Source organism: Eublepharis macularius, chromosome 3 (genome assembly GCF_028583425.1).
Source record: "Eublepharis macularius isolate TG4126 chromosome 3, MPM_Emac_v1.0, whole genome shotgun sequence".
NCBI classification, from domain to species: Eukaryota; Metazoa; Chordata; class Lepidosauria; order Squamata; family Eublepharidae; genus Eublepharis; species Eublepharis macularius.
The window spans coordinates 151,181,809-151,194,601 of NC_072792.1; the positions used below are offsets into that span (position 1 = coordinate 151,181,809).

Genomic DNA, 12,793 nt, shown 5'->3' on the forward strand with positions numbered 1-12,793 from the left:
TGGCTGATAGAGCAGCTAATCCTTGGCCCAAAATGCCCAGTCACACCCCCTTCTACTCAGGCACAAATGATGTTCCAGCTTATAGCTGGGAGCTAGACATACTGCTGTTTTTCAATTGATCTGAAAATGGGAATCACTTTGAACCTTCTGACATTGCCCTGACAACATCATCATGGTTGTTACTGCTCGTATACATAAACAGTCAATGTTAGCTCTCTAGTCATTTAGTTAGCACAGACATGAAAAAAGTAAAATCCTAAGCAGAGTTACGCCAGTCTAAGCCTTCTGAAATCAATGGGCATAGACTGGAGTAACTGCTTAGGATTTCACTCTAAAACAACTAGATCTTGCAGCATGAAAGGTAAAGCTTACAAATATTATAACCACTACCTCTGATATGTATGATATTTTACACTACAGCAGGGGTGCAGAGCAAACAATCTGGTCTCATAGGCAACTTTAACAATGTTATGCATCACTCTTATCCCATAATTGCTTAGTCAGGAGCTATTTTTTTGGTTAAAAGTAACCAAATCTACCATATTCACATGCTTGTAAAACACTTGAAAAACTCCAGGAAGTATGATGATTCTTCAACAGTAGGGCTTGTTCTACTCTTAACAATTCTGGGTTGTATCCAAAGGTGCTGTCGTACCAGTGTAACAGCATGTACAGAATGGCATTTCTTATTTTTCTCCTCCTCCTGCAGATCCCCAACTTTGCTACTTCACTGTGAGGGCTCCCTGACCTGAGCTCAGTAGTAGAATTTCAGGATGCGTTCTTGTTCCATGAGCTTCAGTCTGCTCTCCATATTTTGGATATAATCATCTGACTTTAATAACAGTCTCCACTAATTTACCCAGAACAGACATTTGGCTAAATGGTAATTTCCACAGATTTCCAACTAGATCCTTAAAAAAAAGGGATTATGTTTGCAACTTGAAGTCAATTGGCTTGTATGTAGGCCAATTTTTGCAACCAGTGACATTACTGTTAGGAACCCTCAGACGTATGCCATTAAAATCCAGTGCCTTGTTAGTCTGCGGTATATTCATTAGCAGAGAACTTCATCAAAACTAATTTAAAGATCTAAAAACAATTTAAGACACCAATTGGTAAAAAAAAAGATGGCATCACTTTAAAATTAGCTAAAACCCAGCAACACAGAGATGATAAATCCAGCAGAAAATATATGTAGACAAAAATAAGAGATCAGCAGAATGTACGGGAGAATAAAAACGTCAAAATCTGATGCAAACTATAAATGCTCAGCACCTGGTAGATAGCTGTGGGAAAAGTATTCCATAATCAGGAATCCATAATCAAGAACATCCTGTCTCTTGACACTGCCCGTCTTATCCCAGATAGTGGTGGGAGTCAGAGAAGGGCCTCCAGAACTACTCAATAGATGGGTAGATTTGTATGGTAATAATGGTCATAAGGGTTACTAAGACTTGAGCCTTTTAGGATTTTAAAGGGAATAATCAGCACTTGGACAGAAATTACAAGGCAGCCAATGCAGTTGTACAGAAGGCAAGTAGGGCATTCCCTCATCCTTAAACAACAGAAGTAGCATCAGAGGCATTTTTAAAATTCCAAAAATAACTAACTGGTTTATTACTTTATAGGGGAAAGGTAAGCTAAAAACAGGGGCTAAATATTTCTGAGGTAATTCAACACACACACATATCTCTCTGAGGTAATATCAGAACATGCATAGACTTCAGTTCTTATGGTCTTCACAGATAATTAAAGGCTTATGTTTTGAGGCTTTGGTTCTCTTGTCCCCCACCCCAAGCACTCTAGTATACTTTTTTTTAGTATTCTCTTTCTCTTTTAGAGTTAGGAATGCTGGTTCCACTTTTTATTACCTCAATCCCCTTCTCTTTAAACACCAAAGCTTTCCTTCAGTTGTTAACTGAATCTGAAGGTCTCCATAGGCAGTTTCCAACCACACCTGACCAGGGATCTCTTCACTCTCCAGAGCTACCTCCGTTTGACTGGGTAGGGAAAATTTCCTCTCCTTGAAAAATCATCCCCTTTCTTTGGCCCAATGAGAGTCTGCACCTACGTCCCAAACCTTCTTGTCAACTTTCCCCAGTTCTCCTGTCAGAGTTAAAACTGCTCTCTGTTAGGGCTCAATCTCTCAACTCTTCACACTTGATTCCTCTCTGCTAGAACTCAAAAGAGACCCTCTTCTTTCTAGCTCATGCTACTCAATCAGATCCCTTTGAGTACCCTGTCACTCAGAGCTCTCTGATTCTGTGAGGGATTAACCCTTAACAGTCCTGCAGCTGTGTGTGTATGTACAGCCCTTCCAGGCTTTTTAAAATGTGCAATCTGTCACAGCAAGATATATATCCAGTTGGCACAGAAAATCACACTATTGGTTATCACCTACAAAACCCTTAATGGCTTTGGACCCACATACCTGCAGGATGGTCATTCCTCCTATCTCTGCCACACATCTTCACTCATCTGCCAATCTGCATACAAGTAAGACTAGCAATTGCCCATACATGTGCATTCTCTGTTGTGGCTCCCACCTTGTGGAATGACCTGCCTGCAGAGGTCAGAAAGGCTCCCACACTTCTATCAGACACAGAATGTGCAAAACAGAAATGTGCAGGAGAGCATTTTTATAGATTAAGATTGAATGGAACAGTCTGGAGGGCACTTAAGGGACTAAGAATGTAATTTATTTCATTTTCAATGTTATGTACCATCTTGATTTTACTGTTTTCTAGCTTTGTAATCCACTTTCTGCATTGGTTATGGTAGGTCATGCATTTAGACAGTTCTCTGTTTGCATTATTTCCTAATTTTGTAATGCAGATCTTACTGTACTGTTTATTGGATGTTTTGTGCTGTTTTTATATTTATAATCTGCCTTCAGTCTCAGTGAGAAAAGTGGCTATTCATTACAACTATTGAATTATTAGGCTATGTTCTAAACACGGTGGGCCAACTATAAACCAAACACGCCAATTATAGCAATGAAGAAGGAATTTAAGAAAGGCTGTAAAGTGGAATTTTCAGATTTAGATGTTTTATTTTTGATGTTGTTAGATAGTATAGCCAGAAAACAGAGTTGTATTTACCTGTAACTGTTGTTCATCTAGTCTCTTCTGTGCAGGCACACACGAGACTGTGCATGCACAAGCCGATCACAGTTAAGAGGTTTCTAGCTTTAGGGGCCTGCAGAAACAGCAGCATCTCCCCTCCCAGTGCCTGCGCAGTACACTTTCCACCAGAATGCCACGCGCCTAGCAGAGAGATGCCTGCGCATTCCCTCAGTCCTGCACCTCCAGAATCCACCATGGAATTGGCAGAACTCTCAGTGAGGAAGGAGGGAGGGAATGTGCACCTGCACAGAAGTGATCAGATGAACAACAGTTACAGGCAAGTGCAACCTTGTTTTCATTGTCATCTCTTGTTGTGCAGTTCCACATGGGAGAGTAACAAGCTACTCACCATTGGCAGTGGGTATTCTATCAATTGAACAGAGAATACATGATCATTGTTCCAACGGCCGACTTTGTATCTACCGAGTAGTGCTTCATGAAAGTGTCTGCAGACAACTAGGTCTCTGTTTGACAAATCTCATGTCTGTGAGGGATTAACCCTTAACAGTCCTGCAGCTGTGTGCGCACAGCCCTTCCAGGCTTTTTAAAATGTGCAATCTGACACAGCAAGGTATGATATCCAGTTGGCACAGAAAATCACAGTATTGGTTATCACCTACAAAACCCTGATCTCTGTGCAGGAGATTTGGTTTGGGAGGAATATGAATGGAAGGCTGGGAAACCACTCCTGACAGGGCCAAAAGGGTGTGATTAGTATGCAGTGAGATTCATAATGACGAACTCTGCCTAGTATCTTGGTAATCAGAGGAATGGGAGGGAAAGCATATAGATATGAGTATCAGTTGGTGGGTTTCCGCTATAAGAAGGTATTTATCTGTCCATTATGTAGTTGTACAGTGGTGTCCAGGAAGTGTGCCTGTTGTGTAGAGTGGTCCAGGCTCAGGTTGATAGTAGGTGAAAGTTGTTGAAGTCCTTTCACACCCAGCCTGGATTGTGCATTCCACCTCTTTCATGACTTATTTTAACTTATTTACATGACCCTCAGTCCCTGCACCCTCTTCCCCCTCCCCTCCCCACCTATATTTCTCTGGCCAGTATCTTCCTACCCTCCATGCATCTGACAAAGAGAGCTGTTGGCTCTCAAAAGTTTATGCTACAATAAAGTCGGTTAGTCTTAAAGGTGCTACTGGACTCCTTCCTATCAATGAAGGCCCAGATCACCGTGGTTGCCAGATCTGCTTTTTTCTCCAACTGCGACAGGGTAGACAGCTTGTCCCTTACCTTTTGACCCATGACCTAACGGCAGTGATCCAGGCAATGGTCACTACCAGATTAGATTACAGTTGCTTGCTCTACACAGGGCTACCCTTGGGTTTGGTCTGTAAATTGCAATGGATCCAGAATGCAGCTGCGAGCGTCCATACAGGGTGCATATAACTCCTCTTCTGTGTCAGCTGCACTGGCACCCAGTAGAGTTCCCATTTAAGATGTTGGTTTTAATCTATAAAACCCTTAGTGGACAAGGGCCAGCATATCTGTGGGACTGCCTCTCACCCTGTTCCCTGGAGAGCACTTAGGTCAGCTGATAAACAACTGTTGGTGATCCCTGGCCCCAAGGAAGCTCACCTGGCCTTGACTAGGGCCAGAGTCTTCTTGGTCCTTGCACTCACCTGATGGAATTCTTTGTCTGTGGAAGCCGGGGCCCAGTAGGATCTACTATCCTTTTGCCAGGCCTGTAAGACAAGCATATGGTTGAGGTCGGAGCTTGGGTGAGCTCCTTTTTACTGGTCTCCTGTTGAGAGAGGAATGCAGCCCCCTTCTCCCAATTGTCTGCTGACTCACCTAATGTGTATACCATCTCCCATCCCATGAGATGTATTGGGTTTGGGTCTGTCAAATGGGCTACTATGTAGAATTGCTGCCTTCTTGTACTGACTTTTATGTTTTTAATGTGCTTTAATGTGTTTTTATTTAATTGATGTTACCTGCTCTGAGCCTGCTTGCAGGGAGCTCAGAGCAGGTAATATCAATTAAGTTATTGTTATTGTTGTTGTTGTCATCATCATCATCATAAATGAAGGATTACAACAGCAATACACTTGGTGAAAACTCTTGAGCCCAATGCTAGGCCAAATGGTAGAGCCATGTACTGTTAAGAAGCTTCACCACATTTGAAGCATAGACATTTTCTAAATTCTGGATGAATGGATATATGAAAGTAAGCATCTTTTAAATGTAAGACAGTAAACCAAACATTTAAACAATTGCAACTCCTTATATAACATTAACATTTTGAACTTTTCCACCTTTAGGAACCCATTCAGGTGTTGGAGGTCCAGAATGGGCTGGACCTCAACATCCCTCTTGGGGACTAGGAAATACCTAGAGTAAAACCCCTTTAACACAGCAGCGTCTGGCACCCTCTCTATGGCACCCTTGGCAAGAAGCTCATTAATAACTCTTTGCAGATCCTCAGAGCATGCTGTTTTCGTGTTGGGTGGTCTGGTTGTGGGTGGCATTTCAGTGAAATGCAGTCAGTAGGCCCACTAGATAATTGCCAGGACCCAAGAATTACTGGTAATGCTTTCCCAAGCATGGTAAAAGAGTGACAATCTGTTCTCAAACAAAGGGTTGCCAAACAGGTGAGGGTTGGCCGGTCAAAATAGGGACTTGGAACCCTGTTGCATCATTTTAGGCAGTTGCTGCTGAGCATGCCTCTGTCTCAATTTGGTGGAAGTTTTGCCACACTGGAACCTCAAGACAGAATAAGGTCACAAGGACTGTGCTGGTATGGGGAGTATTTAGTAAAGTTGCTGTTTGTGGACTTGAAACTTATACCTTTAGGTCTGGTATTGTTAAGGTGGTGGGATAACACCCAAGGATCTGGCTATTTGATCTGTGTCAGAGACTCGTCTGTTTTTTCAGAAAATGGGAGGTGATCCTTAAAGGAGGAAACTACAATCTCAGACTTCTTTTCATGAGTCAGGGCCATGGATCTAAGCCAGACATGCCATCATATAATGATAACTGTAGCCACTGATCTGCTTCATGCTTTCCTGTTGACAAGGTGAAAAGCTTCATCATGAAGGACCTTGGCCAAAGTTCAGTAGTTCTCTAGAAGTTGCTGAATCAAAGTAGTGAAATGCTCCCATAAGAAGAGGTTGTAAGAACCCATACAGGGCCCTAAAGCTAGAAACCTCTTCACTGTGACTGGCCTGCACATGTGCAGTCTCATGTGAGACTGCAAGATGATGATGAATACTAAGTTACAGGAATAACTGTCTTCCTAAAAATGAACATCCAACTAATATCATAGTTTTCAGATTTTTAATTTCCAGAAAATCATTTCTGAAGTATTATGCACTCTAACAAGTCTTATCTCACGAAGAAAGACTCACAACTGTCAAAGCTCTGATATTGTGAATGTTAAATATGTCAAACAACACAGTAGTGTTTAGAAATTTTTATTATTTATTATACACGTGGGAAGCCTTTTTGTCTTTAGTTTCTGGATATCATGATTTGTCAAGGCCAAGCACTTTAAAGGAAGAAAAAAGCTGAAGTTCTGAAAGCTCTGCCAAGAAAAACCAGTTGCTTACCTTGTTCATTCACGCATATGGGATATCAAATGTGCAAGTGCAGAGCCAACCTCAGAACCTATAACAGCCTGAGATCCCGTATGTGTGATGCTCAGAGACCATAAATAAGACCTAAAAATTGTGGACACCGTTTCTGATAGCAGAGTTACTGAGTTACCTTTAGGGCAACAGAAATATATTGCAAATCTTTAATTTCATGTTCTTGGCTAAATAAAAGCCATTAGAGGAATATGATCCTGGTCGCGGGATAACAACTGTCTGATAACAAGAGTTTTCAGTAATCTAGAAACGGGGAGAAAATATGGAGATTTATATTGTCTGCATCTTGGTGGGGGGTGTCAGATTTTAAAACTTCTGTCTTTAAAGCAGTGGTTCAGGTTAGGTCATCTAGTCTGCCAGAGTTTCAAGCATTTATTTGTATTAATATCAAATTTGTTAAATAAGAAGTAAGCAACATATTTGGCAGACTAGAAAAAATGTGAAGATGTTGGTATCTTGGTAAAACACACATACAGACATGTACAAAAGGAGGACTATAAATAAAGTAAATAAATACATATTTTGAGGAGGAGAGTAAGGATGTCCTTGACCAGGCACAGTAGCAACAAGCCAAGTGGTACAGTCTTGGATGGTAAACAGAGAACAAGCCCTGCATGGCCAAGGCAAATAGTTTGGCTTGCTGTTGTTCAATGCAAGCTAGGGTGTGAGTGTGGGTGTGGATACTGTTCTAAATCATAGCACACTCACTTAAGCAATGATTCACTAACTAACATGAGCTAAATAATCTGTATTAGTGAAAATGGACAGCGCAATTGTACTTAGCATCACAGAAAAACTGAAGAGTTTTGGGAAAAACCTGATACTATGACAATTTGTTATTTATAGAAAGGCTTAAAAACAGAGATTATTTATTTATATTTTATTTATGTCATTTATAGTCCACCTTTCTCACTAAGACACAATGATTACACAGTGTGTGATTAATACAGTTAGTATCAAGGACATTTCCATAAACAATGCCATAGGGTAAATAAATACAAGTTTACAAGATGCCAGAAATATACTTAGTGTGTATGTTTTAAAATTTTAAAAAATGAAATAAAATATTGCACAGATAACTTTTTGTCTAATAGGATATAATATTTAAACTTACTCATTCTATGTATTGTCGAAGGCTTTCACGGCCGGAGAACGATGGTTGTTGTGGGTTTTCCGGGCTGTATTGCCACGGCATTACAACAACCATTACTCATTCTATGTGGTATTTGACAAAACACGTTTGGATCCATTCAGATCAGATATATCCAAGGGAACAAACAATGGTCATAATCCAAAGACCCCCTTGAGATATATACACAGGATTGGGTATGACATTTTTCCTCTCCTTTTGCCTTGCTCTCATAGACTGCAAAATGCTTCTGAAGTTGTCAATGCTACTGGCTGATGTATAATTTCCTTATTTATTTTATATACTCTTATAAAATATATTTAGTACTCTAATTTAATACTTTTCTTGGAGGATGGATTAAAACCTTGCATAAATGATAAACAGATGCAGAATCAGACCAGCTCAGTGACTTTTTCACAAGATTGTTCTCCATGAAGATAATTTAAAATGATTTTCATATCAGTATTGTGAAAACTACATTGTTACCAAATTCCTTTTTAAAATATAAATGATCATTATTTTAAACAATATAAAGCAAATCTTGACACATGTAAATAGTCAAATTAACAGAGCATCCAGAAGCAAGCCTATACACTATAAAGCAACTTTTTACTGTTCTTCTCTAAATTTGAACAATGTATGGGAGGGTTATAGGCAAAAACTGGAGAAACAAAAATACTGCTGAAGTTTTTATAAGGAAGGTTCTCCTGTGGATATTTCTTAGACTAAGACATGAAACTGCTCACGATATTCAGGAAAGTTTTGGAAGAGGGGCTTGCGATCAAGAAAAAATCTATAAACAAATGTTCATTCTTTTAGATCATAAATACTTTTTTGCAATAGTCTCTACAGTGCTAATCAAGAAGGGGCCACTTTAATAAAAGAATTATTTCTAACAGTAACTAGACCATCTCCCCTCTGATGAAGCATGCAACATTGACATTTCAAATCTCAGTTTCAGAACTGAATCCTAGACAGATTAATACTATATCACTAAAATAAGCTCAGATGAAAATGTGATACTGCCAGAAATTACAGCCATGTATTGCTGTGAATATTATAATTTTTGGGGGAAATGACAGAAAGTAATACAAAAATAATTCTGATCACTCTAGAAACTGTTTCACTAATAACTGGTCTGTACATCTTCTATAAATATTACCTGCATATTATTTTCAAGAAATTGTCTGATGTTATGATGAGTCATAACTTGGTGAGTCCAGACTCCAGGGTCTAAGAAATCTGTTTATATAGCCCATAATGTAATTATAGCTATCTTAAGACAGATGAGGCAGAAGGCAACAATATATTGAAGCTGTTTGAAAAATGCAGTTGTCCAGAGCACTTGTGGGAAGAAGAGGTCTCTGGAAAGCTGCTCAGAGCTTCAGAGTTTGAAGTGAAATTTTTGATGTTGTCACTCTCAATCTATTGAACGGCTGACGGACAATCAAACCCGTCTGGCTAGCTGGCAGCTCATTTTGCTGGCAGGTGGCAAACAATTAGACACACCAATTTGTGCCTCCTGATGACATTAAAGCATGAAACTAAGTTGTATGCAGGGCCTAGTGATTTGTGTGAAAGCATTTCAAAAATAATACTCTTTGCCGTGGCAACTCATTTCAGACTGCCACCTTCCATTATGGCTTTGAGTAGTGAAGACGACAGACTTGAGTTACGTGCAGTGCAAGGGCGCTTCTGTTCAATCCGTCATCAGCGCCCCTCGAGACCTCAATCCCTCCTTTCATCAATATCACCTCATCATTTACATTCGATAGTACTTGAACTGCTGAATACATTAACTACACAGAAGACCTATTTCATAAGATGTGTTGAAACATGTTTTGTCCTTTTACATTTCATTTATACTCCTACATCTACAATTCTACCCATTTAAAAAGCAAAACACTTCATGTGATTTGTAAGTATTCTGAAACTGTATCACTAGCCCTTTTATTTTTTCATAATATCCCTTTTTAATTGTTTTTGTAGTATTTACTTTGTGTGAATTTTTGATTTTTAAACACATTTTTATATATTATAAAGAGTGGCAACTGACCTTAAATACCAATTATAAAACTTTAACACAAAGATATAACAGAAAATGAAGCATTTAGATAGCTTACAAGAAATGACCAGTCCTGCTGGTTAAATAATGCTTTTCCCCATAAAAATTAGTAATACTGAATTTTTAGGACTTTGAAGTTTGATTGTTTGCACACAAGTCTAATCTAGGTAGCAAAAATAAAACAGAAGTTTAGTTTCCTTTTTATGAAATGCATTACATTATATTAAGAACTGAATAGTAAATATTAGAGTTAAAATTTATAGCAGTTTTACCAATACAGGGAAATATGATTACTCTTTGACTGAGCTAACTCTATTTTAACACATGATATAGTCACCGAAGGTTGCAATCACTTATATCATTACAAGTATCTTTGCAAGAAAGCAACTACAAGAGACAGCAAGGTTCCAGTGATAAGAGTCTGGACTGAAAGACTAGCTTCAAATTCTGATGCAGGGTCAAGGCACAGATAGGCCTGTGTACTTCGGTATTCGCTTCAGATAAAAATACTCGAAGCAAAGCCGATTCAGAAATATTCTGGATACCCGATTTGGAAATCCAGAATCAAAGCTTTCTGAAGCTTTCGGAAAGCTTCGGGGCTGAGTTTAAAGGGCCCCTCCGCTGCTTGCAAGCAGCAGCAGGGCCCTTTAAACATCATCCCACCCCCCACCCCACCTACCTTGCTGGCGGCAGCTGCCACCGCCTGAGACTGCGGAGCATTGGGGAAGGCCGAAGCTGCCTCCTCCAGCCCTCCTGCCCCTCAAATGGCCACTGTGGCGCTGGCGCACTGCAGGCATTTGAGGATCAGGAAGGGCTGGAGGAGGCAGCTCCGGCCTCCCCCAATGCCCCGGAGGCTCAGGCGGCAGGGGCAGCATGAGGCTGCTATGATGGCCTGGAGCCTCCAGGCCATCGCAGCCTCATGCTGCCACCGCCGCCCCCACTGCCACCGTGGCAGTGGCCCACGGCACAGCTGACCCTCCCGCCAGGTAAGTGGATGGGGGGGTTCCCCAGGGGGGTGGGGGGTAGGGGTGGGGGAGTTGCCCTCCTCGCTTCAGTATGCTCCGAATATTTACGGAGCATACCAAAGCAAGTAAAGTGCCTTAATTCCAAAGTGGCTTGCTGCTTCGGAATTAAGGTATTTCTGAATTTTCCCCCCGCTTCCGGTAAACTCGAAGCGGGAAACCCGAATCAACCCCCTCCTGCACACCCCTAGTCACAGAGCCATTTCAGAGTGTGGTGAGGTATGAGCTCCTGGGCAAGTAGAGAATATTGTAACAGCAGGGAAGATGTGTCTCACTGCTTTACCCTTGCTTCTTCAAAGAGATCTCAGGGTTGTAGTGGAAAGCTTAATAAAAATAATTAATTGTGTAGCATTGTGTAGCAGTCTCATTTGGAATATTGTGTGCAATTTGGGTTGCCATATCTAAAAAAACAATACTGCAAAAAACAATACTGAAAAAGTACAGAAGATAGCAACCAAGATGATTAAGGGTGGGAGACTGGGAGTACCTTTCCTATGAGGAAAGGCTGAAGAGTATCTGAAATTTCTGAGTCTAGAAAAAATGTGAGTAAAGTGGAACGTGGAAGAGGTGTATAAAATTATGCATGGGATGAAGAAAGTAGATCGAGAAAGCTTTGTCTCCCTCTCCTATAACAACAGAACTCAGGATCACTCAACTATGTTTTTTTGCAAAATAGGTTCAAGAAAGACAAAAACAAATACGTCTTTACTCAATAAATAATTAAACTGTGGAATTCACTACCAGTGGCAACAAGCACAGATGGCTTTAAAAGGGGGTTAAACACATTCATGGGGTAGTCCATCAATAGCTACTAGGTATGATGGGTAAATGAAACAAACTTCTGAAATACCAGTGCTGGGAGGCACATCAGGGAAGGCCCTGGCCTCTATGCCCTAATTAATTTAGTGCTCCACAGCAACGGGTTAGCTGCTGTGTGAAACTATATACTGGATAAGATGGCCCAATGATCTGATCAGCAGGCTCTGCTTATGTTCTTATGCACCAAAATGGCAACTTCTCACAATGCTAATGATCCAAAAGTTCACAAATTGAAAGAAAATAAAAGAGTTAATTTTAGACACCTGCATAAACAAAAATCATCTAGAAATTTCTTTGCAGAAGGTCACAGCGTTATCATAGATTCAAAAGACAGACTTGGAGTGGGGAAGTGAAATACAGAAACAAGTGTCTTGAACTGCATATTAACTATATGTAATAAACTTTCAAAATCTTAACAGGTCCATGCTTACCACTTACACAGTAACCTCATATTGTTCAATATTAAAATAATTTCATAAAACAAACCATCTGAAAAGCAAGAATGGATATGCTCAAATGTCACTGTAGAACTGGTAGGGACTGATGGGTTTCCCAAATTATATTTTTGTTCAGCACCTATTGGTCCTATTTACAAATGTGCTGTATTAATTTATATACCATCTAATTAATTTTCTAAAACTTTACTGAACTGTTTCGGAGAACAGCATTTACTAAACAATCAACCCATCCCCTGAACCTAGTATTGTATATGGAAAACATTGCAATGAACCTGCAGAATATTTAATTTCTTCAACAGAGTTTAAAATCCAACTGCCTGCATAGGTTTCAAGCTTTTGTTAGGAATGTGTCAAATTCTTTAGTTCCAATTAGAGCTGTTCCAACTTAACCTGTTTTAATCAGTGAGTTCTGACATTCTTCATATGAACGTAAAGTCTAACTAATTTTAGGTATACTAAATACAAAAAAAGGGGGGAAATGGATAAATCTTAGTTTCATGTCATGATATTCATAAGTCACTCACTACACAGTGTTGGATGGTACAAGTATATTAAAGAAAACAAAATGAAAGGCGG

General features: G+C 40.0%; 1 protein-coding gene across 1 annotated transcript in view; it reads right to left on the reverse strand.

Moving 5' to 3' along the window:
* NBEA (neurobeachin) overlaps nucleotides 1–12,793 on the reverse strand; it is a 702,521-nt gene that overhangs the window by 505,946 nt on the left and 183,782 nt on the right. The gene's annotated exons all lie outside the window — the stretch shown is intronic.